This window comes from Daphnia pulex, chromosome 10 (assembly GCF_021134715.1).
Source record: "Daphnia pulex isolate KAP4 chromosome 10, ASM2113471v1".
In the NCBI taxonomy this organism is placed as follows: Eukaryota; Metazoa; Arthropoda; class Branchiopoda; order Diplostraca; family Daphniidae; genus Daphnia; species Daphnia pulex.
In genome coordinates this window covers 5,919,210-5,936,250 of record NC_060026.1, presented here as the reverse complement: position 1 = coordinate 5,936,250, position 17,041 = coordinate 5,919,210, and the positions used below count along the sequence as shown (strand labels likewise).

At 26.4% G+C, this 17,041-nt stretch overlaps 2 long non-coding RNA genes across 3 annotated transcripts; both read right to left on the bottom strand.

Annotated features, from left to right (window-relative positions):
* Positions 1-13,219: 13,219 nt before the first annotated feature.
* Positions 13,220-14,452, bottom strand: LOC124204421. The gene is made up of 6 exons (XR_006878874.1): positions 14,442-14,452; positions 14,271-14,372; positions 13,980-14,181; positions 13,798-13,921; positions 13,619-13,731; positions 13,220-13,546 (listed from the first exon to the last, which is right to left on the bottom strand). It is a non-coding gene; the product is annotated as an uncharacterized LOC124204421 (long non-coding RNA).
* Positions 14,453-14,521: 69 nt separating this feature from the next.
* Positions 14,522-15,976, bottom strand: LOC124204420. 2 transcript variants are annotated; one of them, XR_006878872.1, is made up of 6 exons: positions 15,520-15,976; positions 15,310-15,460; positions 15,154-15,241; positions 14,898-15,083; positions 14,708-14,826; positions 14,522-14,633 (listed from the first exon to the last, which is right to left on the bottom strand). It is a non-coding gene; the product is annotated as an uncharacterized LOC124204420 (long non-coding RNA). The 2 variants fall into 2 exon arrangements; XR_006878871.1 differs by having other exon boundaries at positions 14,546-14,826; positions 15,520-15,968.
* Between the last annotated feature and the right edge of the window lie 1,065 nt (positions 15,977-17,041).

Below are 17,041 nucleotides of genomic sequence, written 5' to 3'. Positions count from 1 at the left end.
AAAGAAGAAAATAAAGGAAATAATGCAATTTTTTAAATGTTTCTTGTTGAACGCGATGAAAAATGAAGAAAATAAAGGAAATAATGCAATTTTTTGAATGTTTCTTGTTGAATGCGATTAAAAATGAAGAAAAAATGCAATTTTTTGAATGTTTCTTGTTGAATGCGATGAAAAATGAAGAAAATAAAGGAAATAATGCAATTTTTTGAATGTTTTTTGTTGAATGTGATGAAAAATGAAGAAAAAATGCAATTTTTTGAATGTTTCTTGTTGAATGCGATGAAAAATGAAGAAAATAAAGGAAATAATGCAATTTTTTGAATGTTTCTTGTTGAATGCTTTGAAAAATGAAGAAAATAAAGGAAATAATGCAATTTTTTGAATATTTCTTGTTGAATGCGATGAAAAATGAAGAAAATAAAGGAAATAATGCAATTTTTGGAAGGTTTCTTGTTGAATGCGATGAAAAATGAAGAAAAAAAGGAAATAATGCAATTTTTTGAATGTTTCTTGTTAAATGCAATGAAAAATGAAGAAAATAAAGGAAATAATGCAATTTTTTGAATGTTTCTTGTTGAATTTGATGAAAAATGAAGAAAATAAAGGAAATAATGCAATTTTTTGAATGTTTCTTGTTAAATGCGATGAAAAAAGAAGAAAATAAAGGAAATAATGCAATTTTTGGAATGTTTCATGTTGAATGTGATGAAAAATGAAGAAAATAATGCAATATTTTGAATGTTTCTTAATGAATGCGATGAAAAAAGAAGAAAATAAAGGAAATAATGCAATTTTTTAATGTTTCTTGTTGGATGCGATAAAAAAAGAAGAAAATAAAGGAAATAATGCAATTTTTTGAATGTTTCTTGTTGAATGTGTTGAAAAATGAAGAAAATAATGCAATTTTTTTAATTTTTCTTAATAAATGCGGTGAAAAAAGAAGAAAACAAAGGAAATAATGCAATTTTTTGAATGTTTCTTGTTGAATGCAAAGAAAAATGAAGAAAATAAAGGAAATAATGCAATTTTTTGAATGTTTTTTGTTGAATGTGATGAAAAATAAAGAAAAAATGCAATTTTTTGAATGTTTCTTGTTGAATGCGATGAAAAATGAAGAAAATAAAGGAAATAATGCAATTTTTTGAATGTTTCTTGTTGAATGCTTTGAAAAATGAAGAAAATAAAGGAAATAATGCAATTTTTTGAATATTTCTTGTTGAATGCGATGAAAAATGAAGAAAATAAAGGAAATAATGCAATTTTTGGAAGGTTTCTTGTTGAATGCGATGAAAAATGAAGAAAAAAAGGAAATAATGCAATTTTTTGATTGTTTCTTGTTAAATGCAATGAAAAATGAAGAAAATAAAGGAAATAATGCAATTTTTTGAATGTTTCTTGTTGAATTTGATGAAAAATGAAGAAAATAAAGGAAATAATGCAATTTTTTGAATGTTTCTTGTTGAATGCCATGAAAAATGAAGAAAATAAAGTAAATAATGCAATTTTTTATGTTTCTTGTTGAATGCGATGAAAAATGAAGAAAAAAAGGAAATAATGCAATTTTTTGAATGTTTTTTGTTGAATGTGATGAAAAATGAAGAAAATAAAGGAAATTATGCGATGTTTTGAATGTTTCTTGTATAATGCGATAAAAAATGAAGAAAATAAAGGAAATAATGCAATTTTTTGAATGTTTCTTGTTGAATGCTTTGAAAAATGAAGAAAATAAAGGAAATAATGCAATTTTTTGAATATTTCTTGTTGAATGCGATGAAAAATGAAGAAAATAAAGGAAATAATGCAATTTTTGGAAGGTTTCTTGTTGAATGCGATGAAAAATGAAGAAAAAAAGGAAATAATGCAATTTTTTGAATGTTTCTTGTTAAATGCAATGAAAAATGAAGAAAATAAAGGAAATAATGCAATTTTTTGAATGTTTCTTGTTGAATTTGATGAAAAATGAAGAAAATAAAGGAAATAATGCAATTTTTTGAATGTTTCTTGTTGAATGCGATGAAAAATGAAGAAAATAAAGGAAATAATGCAATTTTTTGAATGTTTCTTGTTGAATGCGATGAAACATGAAGAAAATAATGCAATTTTTTGAATGTTTCTTGTTGAATGCGATGAAAAATGAAGAAAATAAAGGAAATAATGCAATTTTTTGAATGTTTCTTGTTGAATTTGATGAAAAATGAAGAAAATAATGGAAAACATGCAATTTTTTGAATGTTTCTTGTTGAATGCGATGAAAAATTAAGAAAATAAAAGAAATAATGCAATTTTTTGAATGTTTCTTGTTGAATGCTTTGAAAAATGAAGAAAATAAAGGAAATAATGCAATTTTTTGAATATTTCTTGTTGAATGCGATGAAAAATGAAGAAAATAAAGGAAATAATGCAATTTTTGGAAGGTTTCTTGTTGAATGCGATGAAAAAAGAAGAAAATAAAGGAAATAATGCAATTTTTTGAATGTTTCTTGTTGAATGCAATGAAAAATGAAGAAAATAAAGGAAATAATGCAATTTTTTGAATGTTTTTTGTTGAATGTGATGAAAAATGAAGAAAAAATGCAATTTTTTGAATGTTTCTTGTTAAATGCGATGAAAAAAGAAGAAAATAAAGGAAATAATGCAATTTTTTGAATGTTTCTTGTTGAATTTGATGAAAAATGAAGAAAATAAAGGAAATAATGCAATTTTTTGAATGTTTCTTGTTGAATTTGATGAAAAATGAAGAAAATAAAGGAAATAATGCAATTTTTTGAATGTTTCTTGTTGAATGCCATGAAAAATGAAGAAAATAAAGGAAATCATGCAATATTTTGAATGTTTCTTGTTGAATACGATGAAAAATGAAGAAAATAAAGGAAATAATGCAATTTTTTGAATGTTTCTTGTTGAATGCGATGAAAAAAGAAGAAAAAAAAGGTAAAAATGCAATTTTTTGAATGTTTCTTGTTAAATGCAATGAAAAATGAAGAAAATAATAATTTTTTTGAATGATTCTTGTTGAATGCGATGAAAAATTAAGAAAATATAGGAAATAATGCAATTTTTGGAATGTTTCTTGTTGAATGCGATGAAAAAAGAAGAAAATAAAGGAAATAATGCAATTTTCTGAATGTTTCTTGTTGAATGCGATGAAAAATGTAGAAAATAAAAAAAATTATGCAATTTTTTGAATGTTTCTTGTTGATTGCGATGAAAGATGAAGAAAATAAAGGTAAAAATGCATTTTTTGATTGTTTCTTGTTGAATGCGATGAAAAAAGAAGAAAATAAAGGAAATAATGCAATTTTTTGAATGTTTCTTGTTGAATGCGATGAAAAATGAAGAAAATAAAGGTAAAAATGCAATTTTTTGAATATTTCTTGTTGAATGCGATGAAAAATGAAGAATATAAAGGTAAAAATGCAATTTTTTGAATGTTTCTTATTGATTGCGATGAAAAATTAAGAAAATATAGGAAATAATGCAATTTTTTGAATGTTTCTTGTTGAATGCGATAAAAAATTAAGAAAATAAAGGTAAAAATGCAATTTTTTGATTGTTTCTTGTTAAATGCGATGAAAAATGAAGAAAATAAAAGAAAAAATGCAATTTTTTGAATGTTTCTTGTTAAATGCGATGAAAAAAGAAGAAAATAAAGGAAATAATGCAATTTTTGGAATGTTTCATGTTGAATGTGATGAAAAATGAAGAAAATAATACAATTTTTTGAATGTTTCTTAATGAATGCGATGAAAAAAGAAGAAAATAAAGGAAATAATGCAATGTTTTGAATGTTTCTTGTTGAATGCGATGAAAAATGAAGAAAATAAAGGAAATAAGGCAATTTTTGGAATGTTTCTTGTTGAATGGAATGAAAAATGAAGAAAATAAAGGAAATAATGCAATTTTTTGAATATTTCTTGTTGAATGCGATGAAAAATGAAGAAAAAAAGGAAATAATGCAATTTTTTGAATGTTTCTTGTTGGATGCGATGAAAAAAGAAGAAAATAAAGGAAATAATGCAATTTTTTGAATGTTTCTTGTTGAATGTGTTGAAAAATGAAGAAAATAAAGGAAATAATGCAATTTTTTGAATATTTCTTGTTGAATGCGATGAAAAATGAAGAAAATAAAGGAAATAATGCAATTTTTGGAAGGTTTCTTGTTGAATGCGATGAAAAATGAAGAAAAAAAGGAAATAATGCAATTTTTTGAATGTTTCTTGTTAAATGCAATGAAAAATGAAGAAAATTAAGGAAATAATGCAATTTTTTGAATGTTTCTTGTTGAATTTGATGAAAAATGAAGAAAATAAAGGAAATAATGCAATTTTTTGAATGTTTCTTGTTGAATGCGATGAAAAATGAAGAAAATAAAGGAAATAATGCAATTTTTTGAATGTTTCTTGTTGAATGCGATGAAACATGAAGAAAATAATGCAATTTTTTGAATGTTTCTTGTTGAATGCGATGAAAAATGAAGAAAATAAAGGAAATAATGCAATTTTTTGAATGTTTCTTGTTGAATTTGATGAAAAATGAAGAAAATAATGGAAAACATGCAATTTTTTGAATGTTTCTTGTTGAATGCGATGAAAAATTAAGAAAATAAAAGAAATAATGCAATTTTTTGAATGTTTCTTGTTGAATGCTTTGAAAAATGAAGAAAATAAAGGAAATAATGCAATTTTTTGAATATTTCTTGTTGAATGCGATGAAAAATGAAGAAAATAAAGGAAATAATGCAATTTTTGGAAGGTTTCTTGTTGAATGCGATGAAAAAAGAAGAAAATAAAGGAAATAATGCAATTTTTTGAATGTTTCTTGTTGAATGCAATGAAAAATGAAGAAAATAAAGGAAATAATGCAATTTTTTGAATGTTTTTTGTTGAATGTGATGAAAAATGAAGAAAAAATGCAATTTTTTGAATGTTTCTTGTTAAATGCGATGAAAAAAGAAGAAAATAAAGGAAATAATGCAATTTTTTGAATGTTTCTTGTTGAATTTGATGAAAAATGAAGAAAATAAAGGAAATAATGCAATTTTTTGAATGTTTCTTGTTGAATTTGATGAAAAATGAAGAAAATAAAGGAAATAATGCAATTTTTTGAATGTTTCTTGTTGAATGCCATGAAAAATGAAGAAAATAAAGGAAATCATGCAATATTTTGAATGTTTCTTGTTGAATACGATGAAAAATGAAGAAAATAAAGGAAATAATGCAATTTTTTGAATGTTTCTTGTTGAATGCGATGAAAAAAGAAGAAAAAAAAGGTAAAAATGCAATTTTTTGAATGTTTCTTGTTAAATGCAATGAAAAATGAAGAAAATAATAATTTTTTTGAATGATTCTTGTTGAATGCGATGAAAAATTAAGAAAATATAGGAAATAATGCAATTTTTTGAATGTTTCTTGTTGAATGCGATGAAAAAAGAAGAAAATAAAGGAAATAATGCAATTTTCTGAATGTTTCTTGTTGAATGCGATGAAAAATGTAGAAAATAAAAAAAATTATGCAATTTTTTGAATGTTTCTTGTTGATTGCGATGAAAGATGAAGAAAATAAAGGTAAAAATGCATTTTTTGATTGTTTCTTGTTGAATGCGATGAAAAAAGAAGAAAATAAAGGAAATAATGCAATTTTTTGAATGTTTCTTGTTGAATGCGATGAAAAATGAAGAAAATAAAGGTAAAAATGCAATTTTTTGAATATTTCTTGTTGAATGCGATGAAAAATGAAGAATATAAAGGTAAAAATGCAATTTTTTGAATGTTTCTTATTGATTGCGATGAAAAATTAAGAAAATATAGGAAATAATGCAATTTTTTGAATGTTTCTTGTTGAATGCGATAAAAAATTAAGAAAATAAAGGTAAAAATGCAATTTTTTGAATGTTTCTTGTTAAATGCGATGAAAAAAGAAGAAAATAAAGGAAATAATGCAATTTTTGGAATGTTTCATGTTGAATGTGATGAAAAATGAAGAAAATAATACAATTTTTTGAATGTTTCTTAATGAATGCGATGAAAAAAGAAGAAAATAAAGTAAATAATGCAATTTTTTATGTTTCTTGTTGAATGCGATGAAAAATGAAGAAAAAAAGGAAATAATGCAATTTTTTGAATGTTTTTTGTTGAATGTGATGAAAAATGAAGAAAATAAAGGAAATTATGCGATGTTTTGAATGTTTCTTGTATAATGCGATAAAAAATGAAGAAAATAAAGGAAATAATGCAATTTTTTGAATGTTTCTTGTTGAATGCTTTGAAAAATGAAGAAAATAAAGGAAATAATGCAATTTTTTGAATATTTCTTGTTGAATGCGATGAAAAATGAAGAAAATAAAGGAAATAATGCAATTTTTGGAAGGTTTCTTGTTGAATGCGATGAAAAATGAAGAAAAAAAGGAAATAATGCAATTTTTTGAATGTTTCTTGTTAAATGCAATGAAAAATGAAGAAAATAAAGGAAATAATGCAATTTTTTGAATGTTTCTTGTTGAATTTGATGAAAAATGAAGAAAATAAAGGAAATAATGCAATTTTTTGAATGTTTCTTGTTGAATGCGATGAAAAATGAAGAAAATAAAGGAAATAATGCAATTTTTTGAATGTTTCTTGTTGAATGCGATGAAACATGAAGAAAATAATGCAATTTTTTGAATGTTTCTTGTTGAATGCGATGAAAAATGAAGAAAATAAAGGAAATAATGCAATTTTTTGAATGTTTCTTGTTGAATTTGATGAAAAATGAAGAAAATAATGGAAAACATGCAATTTTTTGAATGTTTCTTGTTGAATGCGATGAAAAATTAAGAAAATAAAAGAAATAATGCAATTTTTTGAATGTTTCTTGTTGAATGCTTTGAAAAATGAAGAAAATAAAGGAAATAATGCAATTTTTTGAATATTTCTTGTTGAATGCGATGAAAAATGAAGAAAATAAAGGAAATAATGCAATTTTTGGAAGGTTTCTTGTTGAATGCGATGAAAAAAGAAGAAAATAAAGGAAATAATGCAATTTTTTGAATGTTTCTTGTTGAATGCAATGAAAAATGAAGAAAATAAAGGAAATAATGCAATTTTTTGAATGTTTTTTGTTGAATGTGATGAAAAATGAAGAAAAAATGCAATTTTTTGAATGTTTCTTGTTAAATGCGATGAAAAAAGAAGAAAATAAAGGAAATAATGCAATTTTTTGAATGTTTCTTGTTGAATTTGATGAAAAATGAAGAAAATAAAGGAAATAATGCAATTTTTTGAATGTTTCTTGTTGAATTTGATGAAAAATGAAGAAAATAAAGGAAATAATGCAATTTTTTGAATGTTTCTTGTTGAATGCCATGAAAAATGAAGAAAATAAAGGAAATCATGCAATATTTTGAATGTTTCTTGTTGAATACGATGAAAAATGAAGAAAATAAAGGAAATAATGCAATTTTTTGAATGTTTCTTGTTGAATGCGATGAAAAAAGAAGAAAAAAAAGGTAAAAATGCAATTTTTTGAATGTTTCTTGTTAAATGCAATGAAAAATGAAGAAAATAATAATTTTTTTGAATGATTCTTGTTGAATGCGATGAAAAATTAAGAAAATATAGGAAATAATGCAATTTTTGGAATGTTTCTTGTTGAATGCGATGAAAAAAGAAGAAAATAAAGGAAATAATGCAATTTTCTGAATGTTTCTTGTTGAATGCGATGAAAAATGTAGAAAATAAAAAAAATTATGCAATTTTTTGAATGTTTCTTGTTGATTGCGATGAAAGATGAAGAAAATAAAGGTAAAAATGCATTTTTTGATTGTTTCTTGTTGAATGCGATGAAAAAAGAAGAAAATAAAGGAAATAATGCAATTTTTTGAATGTTTCTTGTTGAATGCGATGAAAAATGAAGAAAATAAAGGTAAAAATGCAATTTTTTGAATATTTCTTGTTGAATGCGATGAAAAATGAAGAATATAAAGGTAAAAATGCAATTTTTTGAATGTTTCTTATTGATTGCGATGAAAAATTAAGAAAATATAGGAAATAATGCAATTTTTTGAATGTTTCTTGTTGAATGCGATAAAAAATTAAGAAAATAAAGGTAAAAATGCAATTTTTTGATTGTTTCTTGTTAAATGCGATGAAAAATGAAGAAAATAAAAGAAAAAATGCAATTTTTTGAATGTTTCTTGTTAAATGCGATGAAAAAAGAAGAAAATAAAGGAAATAATGCAATTTTTGGAATGTTTCATGTTGAATGTGATGAAAAATGAAGAAAATAATACAATTTTTTGAATGTTTCTTAATGAATGCGATGAAAAAAGAAGAAAATAAAGGAAATAATGCAATGTTTTGAATGTTTCTTGTTGAATGCGATGAAAAATGAAGAAAATAAAGGAAATAAGGCAATTTTTGGAATGTTTCTTGTTGAATGGAATGAAAAATGAAGAAAATAAAGGAAATAATGCAATTTTTTGAATATTTCTTGTTGAATGCGATGAAAAATGAAGAAAAAAAGGAAATAATGCAATTTTTTGAATGTTTCTTGTTGGATGCGATGAAAAAAGAAGAAAATAAAGGAAATAATGCAATTTTTTGAATGTTTCTTGTTGAATGTGTTGAAAAATGAAGAAAATAAAGGAAATAATGCAATTTTTTGAATATTTCTTGTTGAATGCGATGAAAAATGAAGAAAATAAAGGAAATAATGCAATTTTTGGAAGGTTTCTTGTTGAATGCGATGAAAAATGAAGAAAAAAAGGAAATAATGCAATTTTTTGAATGTTTCTTGTTAAATGCAATGAAAAATGAAGAAAATAAAGGAAATAATGCAATTTTTTGAATGTTTCTTGTTGAATTTGATGAAAAATGAAGAAAATAAAGGAAATAATGCAATTTTTTGAATGTTTCTTGTTGAATGCGATGAAAAATGAAGAAAATAAAGGAAATAATGCAATTTTTTGAATGTTTCTTGTTGAATGCGATGAAACATGAAGAAAATAATGCAATTTTTTGAATGTTTCTTGTTGAATGCGATGAAAAATGAAGAAAATAAAGGAAATAATGCAATTTTTTGAATGTTTCTTGTTGAATTTGATGAAAAATGAAGAAAATAATGGAAAACATGCAATTTTTTGAATGTTTCTTGTTGAATGCGATGAAAAATTAAGAAAATAAAAGAAATAATGCAATTTTTTGAATGTTTCTTGTTGAATGCTTTGAAAAATGAAGAAAATAAAGGAAATAATGCAATTTTTTGAATATTTCTTGTTGAATGCGATGAAAAATGAAGAAAATAAAGGAAATAATGCAATTTTTGGAAGGTTTCTTGTTGAATGCGATGAAAAAAGAAGAAAATAAAGGAAATAATGCAATTTTTTGAATGTTTCTTGTTGAATGCAATGAAAAATGAAGAAAATAAAGGAAATAATGCAATTTTTTGAATGTTTTTTGTTGAATGTGATGAAAAATGAAGAAAAAATGCAATTTTTTGAATGTTTCTTGTTAAATGCGATGAAAAAAGAAGAAAATAAAGGAAATAATGCAATTTTTTGAATGTTTCTTGTTGAATTTGATGAAAAATGAAGAAAATAAAGGAAATAATGCAATTTTTTGAATGTTTCTTGTTGAATTTGATGAAAAATGAAGAAAATAAAGGAAATAATGCAATTTTTTGAATGTTTCTTGTTGAATGCCATGAAAAATGAAGAAAATAAAGGAAATCATGCAATATTTTGAATGTTTCTTGTTGAATACGATGAAAAATGAAGAAAATAAAGGAAATAATGCAATTTTTTGAATGTTTCTTGTTGAATGCGATGAAAAAAGAAGAAAAAAAAGGTAAAAATGCAATTTTTTGAATGTTTCTTGTTAAATGCAATGAAAAATGAAGAAAATAATAATTTTTTTGAATGATTCTTGTTGAATGCGATGAAAAATTAAGAAAATATAGGAAATAATGCAATTTTTGGAATGTTTCTTGTTGAATGCGATGAAAAAAGAAGAAAATAAAGGAAATAATGCAATTTTCTGAATGTTTCTTGTTGAATGCGATGAAAAATGTAGAAAATAAAAAAAATTATGCAATTTTTTGAATGTTTCTTGTTGATTGCGATGAAAGATGAAGAAAATAAAGGTAAAAATGCATTTTTTGATTGTTTCTTGTTGAATGCGATGAAAAAAGAAGAAAATAAAGGAAATAATGCAATTTTTTGAATGTTTCTTGTTGAATGCGATGAAAAATGAAGAAAATAAAGGTAAAAATGCAATTTTTTGAATATTTCTTGTTGAATGCGATGAAAAATGAAGAATATAAAGGTAAAAATGCAATTTTTTGAATGTTTCTTATTGATTGCGATGAAAAATTAAGAAAATATAGGAAATAATGCAATTTTTTGAATGTTTCTTGTTGAATGCGATAAAAAATTAAGAAAATAAAGGTAAAAATGCAATTTTTTGATTGTTTCTTGTTAAATGCGATGAAAAATGAAGAAAATAAAAGAAAAAATGCAATTTTTTGAATGTTTCTTGTTAAATGCGATGAAAAAAGAAGAAAATAAAGGAAATAATGCAATTTTTGGAATGTTTCATGTTGAATGTGATGAAAAATGAAGAAAATAATACAATTTTTTGAATGTTTCTTAATGAATGCGATGAAAAAAGAAGAAAATAAAGGAAATAATGCAATGTTTTGAATGTTTCTTGTTGAATGCGATGAAAAATGAAGAAAATAAAGGAAATAAGGCAATTTTTGGAATGTTTCTTGTTGAATGGAATGAAAAATGAAGAAAATAAAGGAAATAATGCAATTTTTTGAATATTTCTTGTTGAATGCGATGAAAAATGAAGAAAAAAAGGAAATAATGCAATTTTTTGAATGTTTCTTGTTGGATGCGATGAAAAAAGAAGAAAATAAAGGAAATAATGCAATTTTTTGAATGTTTCTTGTTGAATGTGTTGAAAAATGAAGAAAATAATGCAATTTTTTTAATTTTTTTTAATAAATGCGGTGAAAAAAGAAGAAAACAAAGGAAATAATGCAATGTTTTTAATGTTTCTTGTTGAATGCGATGAAAAAAGAAGAAAATAAAGGAAATAATGCAATGTTTTGAATGTTTCTTGTTGAATGCAAAGAAAAATGAAGAAAATAAAGGAAATAATGCAATTTTTTGAATGTTTTTTGTTGAATGTGATGAAAAATGAAGAAAAAATGCAATTTTTTGAATGTTTCTTGTTAAATGCGATGAAAAAAGAAGAAAATAAAGGAAATAATGCAATTTTTTGAATGTTTCTTGTTGAATGCAATGAAAAATGAAGAAAATAAAGGAAATAATGCAATTTTTTGAATGTTTCTTGTTGAATTTGATGAAAAATGAAGAAAATAAAGGAAATAATGCAATTTTTTGAATGTTTCTTGTTAAATGCCATGAAAAATGAAGAAAATAAAGGAAATCATGCAATATTTTGAATGTTTCTTGTTGAATACGATGAAAAATGAAGAAAATAAAGGAAATAATGCAATTTTTTGAATGTTTCTTGTTGAATGCGATGAAAAAAGAAGAAAATAAAGGAAATAATGCAATTTTTTGAATGTTTCTTGTTGAATGCGATGAAAAAAGAAGAAAATAAAGGAAATAATGCAATTTTCTGAATTTTTCTTGTGGAATGCGATGAAAAATGTAGAAAATAAAAAAAATTATGCAATTTTTTGAATGTTTCTTGTTAATTGCGATGAAAAATGAAGAAAATAAAGGTAAAAATGCAATTTTTTGATTGTTTCTTGTTAAATGCGATGAAAAATGAAGAAAATAAAGGTAAAAATGCAATTTTTTGAATGTTTCTTGTTGAATGCGATGAAAAATGAAGAAAATAATAGTTGCTTAAATGTTCTTGTTGAATGCGATGAAAAATGAAGAAAATAAAGGAAATAATGCAATTATTTGAATGTTGCTTGTTGAATGCGATGAAAAATGAAGAAAAAAAGGAAATAATGCAATTTTTGAATGTTTCTTGTTGAATGCGATGAAAAATGAAGAAAATAAAGGAAATAATTCAATTTTTTGAATGTTTCTTGTTGAATGCAATGAAAAATGAAGAAAACAAAGGAAATAATGCAATTTTTTGAATGTTTCCTGTTGAATGCTATGAAAAATGAAGAAAATAAAGGTAAAAATGCAATTTTTTGAATGTTTCTTGTTGAATGCAATAAAAATTAAGAAAATAATAAATTTTTTTGAATGGTTCTTGTTGAATGCGATGAAAAATGAAGAAAATAAAGGAAAAAATGCAATTTTTTGAATGTTTCTTGTTGAATGCTTTGAAAAATGAAGAAAAAAAGGAAATAATGCAATTTTTTGAATTTTGTTTGTTGAATGCGATGAAAAATGAAGAAAATAAAGGAAATAATGCAATTTTTTGAATGTATCTTGTTGAATGCGATGAAAAATGAAGAAAATAAAGGAAATAATGCAATTTTTTGAATGTTTCTTGTTGAATGCGACGAAAAAAGAAGAAAATAAAGGTAAAAATGCAATTTTTTGATTGTTTCTTGTTGAATGCGATGAAAAATGAAGAAAAGAATGCAATTTTTTTAAAGTTTTTTGTTGAATGCGTTGTTGAAATTTTATTCATTTTTCATCGCATTCAACAAGAAACATCCAACAAATTGCATTTTTCTGAAATTTTCTTCATTTTTCATCGCATTCAACAAGAAACATCCAACAAATTGCATTATTTCCGAAATTTTCTTCATTTTTTATCGTATTCTACAAGAAACATCCAACAAATTGCATTATTTCCGAAATTTCATTCATTTTAAATCGTATTTAACAAGAAACATCCAACAAAATTGCATTATTTCCGAAATTTTCTTAATTATTCATCGCATTCAACAAGAAACATCCAACAAATTTTATTTTTTCCGAAATTTTCATTTTTAATCGCCTTCAACAAGTGGAGACCCCCGAGAAGAATTTTTCCGTCCGGATTCGAATTTTTTATCCATCAAATCGCTGCGAAAAGCGTTTCGAATGTATACGAAAGAGCGGATAATAAACTGGAAAATAACGCTGTTGTTTCCGTTTTGAAACTGAATAAAAACTGTAAATCGGACCATTTAAATCCATTCTTCAATTGACACACAATTGCATTCCAAGTCCATCTTTAAATGCTTTATACATGAATTCAACAATGTGATCTAAAATTAATACGATAGAACTTACACTGAGGTGGAAAGCAGATTTGATAAAAATAAATCTCAAGATATTTATTGTTTTCCTTTACGTTATACAAAATGAAAACTTTGCCAAATTTCAATACAACATATCAAGAGTAGAAACTGATAATATGCAAAAAACCAGATAATTAGATAGTTGCCTAAAAATTTAAGACAATTTGCAGGGATTGCTCGATATGTTGTTTTTGTTTGCAACGTCGAATATCATTTCCAACTCGGTGATTGTGATCATCATCTTCTTCCGGATGCGCTGAATTTCGGTTTTCAACTTGGTTTCCGCATGGACAAGACGAGAGTTCAACTGGTTGATTTAGATATAGACATTTGCTTCCTTTCAAAATCGTTTGGGAGTGAATAAGTGACTCAAATGAAATTACTTTAGCGCTAAAGCTGATATAATTACTTGATAGACTCGAGCTCTTCCTCCTTATCGTGAAGTGTTCCATATCGAGATGAATTCGTTCATCTCAGCTGCAATTCCATGAGTGGAACGCGATATTCTTCACCTTTACGAGCCTGAATGTTATAAAAAAAATAATTGTTAATCAAATGATCTAAATCGTTTTATGTCAATATACATACAGCCTCTGAATTTCTTTGTATGCCAACTCTTCACGTTCATTTTCTAGACGGCGATATTCAATTTCTAACTCATGAAATCTGCAGTTGAGTTCAGAGTACTGGCTCTTAAGCTCAGCGTTCTCATCTAGTAAAGGAAATATTGTCAGAAAATAACAAGTGAAATTCGGAAAATATGAACTTACCGCCCAATTTCTTGTTTTCACGGGTAAGCTGATCTTTCAGTTGGCAAGTTTTGTCCAGTTCGTGAGTCAAATGGGAAATCTGTCGCCTTGTAACGATTATCTCTCTTGGAAGCGTAGTAAAGGACAGTCAGCTCAATCTCATCCAACTTGAATTTGAATTCAATGTTGATGAGCTTTAGTTGCTTGCGGTGGTGCTATTAGCCTAGATTAATCAAGTTTCAATTATAAAACTTCACTTTTTTTAGTGTTTTGATTAATTACCTTCTCCAAATCGATAATGAGAACGTCTACCTCACTCTGTAGACGTGACGTCCTCTTCTCCAAACCTGAGCATTTGGAAATCAAAGCGCTGATCTGTTTTTCAGTTATGTAACCTGGATGTGAAATTTGCGCCTAACAAACAGGAAATGAATCACGAACCGTTTTCATCAAATCGAAGGGGAAATTTATAAGTCAGACTACCTGATTTCTTCGATCTCTTCGGTGTGAAAAGTGCAGGCATATTTGTAGGCCTACTTGGATGCGTTCTTTGTCTTCAAAGCGACGACGCATCAGATGTTCGAATTGATTTGGCTTAAGCTGAGTTGGTCTTCAAATAGCTGATATTTTCGTAGCTGAATTTCAGCTATCGAACTTCCTTGCTTCAATGTTTTCCTGTTGACCAAATAAATTTATTGTGATCATTTTCCTTTAACAAATTGTAAATTAATCGTTGTCTAAAAGTATACAAACGAGTTTTGTGGCTGCTGATGTCGATAATATGCTGTTGAGCTCTTCCACTTAGAGTGTGTACTCATGAAAGTGCAAATCTAACTTTTCTACTTGCTTGGTGTACGTTTTAACTGGCCTGGAAAAATAAACAACGATTTAAGAATAATTATTCCATCCTGTTCAAGAAGAATCTACAATGTATCTTACCCTTTCTTTGTAGGCTGACTCAACTTGAGACATAAGCTCGACTGCAGAGACAACAGAAGACAACAGCTCCTTCTGCAACTTTTACTTCTCTTTATCAGCCCTGAATGAACTACTTGATGAATCTTTGCTGGGAGAATTATCAATTGGGTGTTTCTCAGCTCTGTTCTTGAGATTTAACTTCTTCGCCTAGATATTTTCAAAATAGAGAATTATTCTTCTCGTCGTGTCACATCAAAACGCTTTAACTAAAAATTACCGTTAACTTCTTCGCTACTGTATAGCGAATTATTCTTTCCAATGACTTATTCCTTGGCAATGTTAAGGTTATTTCTTTTATTACTCGGCTGAAAGAACAGAAGCAGAATTATATAAAAAAACATTTGTTCTCACAGAAAAAATAAACAATTCTTACCTTAGCTGAATGCTATCACTTCCAGAAGCAGCCAATCTTCCCAAACTTCTCGCAAGAAATAACCAGATAGCCAGTTCCATAAGCTCAACTACACAGGGGCTTCCGATATACCCAGATCCTCCAGTGAAAAACATCTTTTCAGTCAACACACCTATAATAATAAACATAATTATATAAAAATATTTGTTCTAGCACAAAAACAATTCTTACCTTTCCAAATTAAGGAAAAAAACAGATGTCTACAACAAGTTTCTTAGAAAAGAAAACATATCGTTTGCTTCACAAACATAATTATTCATTTGAAAACAAATGACAAACGACAGTCGTTTAGAACATTAAAAGAAACACAACTAACAAATTTACGAAGAAAACTTTCACCATGAAAATAAGCTTGAATAGAATATAATCAAGGATTCTGACAGCTATCAATTGGCGACAACTCTGGTTAAACTGACAAAAACTACAGCAGACGACTGTTGAAAATTGCCAAAACGTCAACAACAAGCACGCCGAATGGGACTAATCAGCATAAAACTATAGAGCGCACTACAACAAAAATATGAAAAAAACAAATAATTTGACAGATATACTCTTCAAAATAAATAAGAAGTTAAAAAAGTTAGATTCAGTTTGAACATTGTTATCATTGCGGCTTATGAGGCGATGAGGCAAAATAAAAACAAAAATACTTCTGTAAATATCCTAAATGTACATATATGGGGCTCTTCGGGATCTGTTTTATTTAGCCGATTTATCTGGCAACGCAGCATGGTTCGAGACTTTTTTGAGGGAAGAACGGGGAGAAGAGGGAGAATGGGACGAATGGGGGAGAAGAGGAAACGTGGGTCCCCTTTTTTTTCGTACGCCCTCCTCCCTCCCACTCGCCCCATTCTCCCTCTTCTCCCCGTTCTTCCCTCAAAAAAGTCTCGAACCATGCTGCGTTGCCAGATAAATCGGCTAAATAAAACAGATCCCGAAGAGCCCCATAGGTAAGCCCTGTTTCTTTTTGTTGATTAATGCTATTTAGCTTATTGTACCAAAGTATTGCTTTTTTAGCTACCATTCGTTTCAAATCGCAGTTTTCTTTATTTTGTTGTACTTTACTGTGACTTATTTTCTTAAAGGATCTTTAGCTTAGAGGTATAGCAGTGATTTACGAGGTCAATGGACTAGTGTTCGAACCCAGAAGAAGGTGTGTTTTATAGAATTAGTTGACACATCATAATTATTTTCAGCAATGTCACATCCCAAACATTATGTGTTAAAAAATTAACGTAATACGAAAAATTGAACAAAGCTTTAATGCTTGAAAAAAATTCGAATGGAATTCATTTATATCAAAATAACAAACGGCAAATGTAAGTTTGTTAAAAATTTCATAATAGATCCGATTATTTCGTGACCAAAAAATAGAAAGTTGAGAATTCTGCTGAAAAAGCAAAAGCAACAGAAAAACTTTAATAAAACTCTTTCAAGACGCGTTTACTTTAAGTGCAGCCGAACGGAATGGTCCTGTGACGCTAAAATTCTTCTCGGGCCGTTATTGGGAAAATAACAAAACATAATATTGATTTATTCATCTTTGATAATAGTCATTCATTGGGAAAACAACAAAACAATTTAACAGCCACCTTGACTCAGCAAAGTAATAATCTAATATTATACCAAGATTTGGGTTATCGACCGAAGAAGATTCTCGAAAAAACAATATTTTACCATTACGGGACTTGAC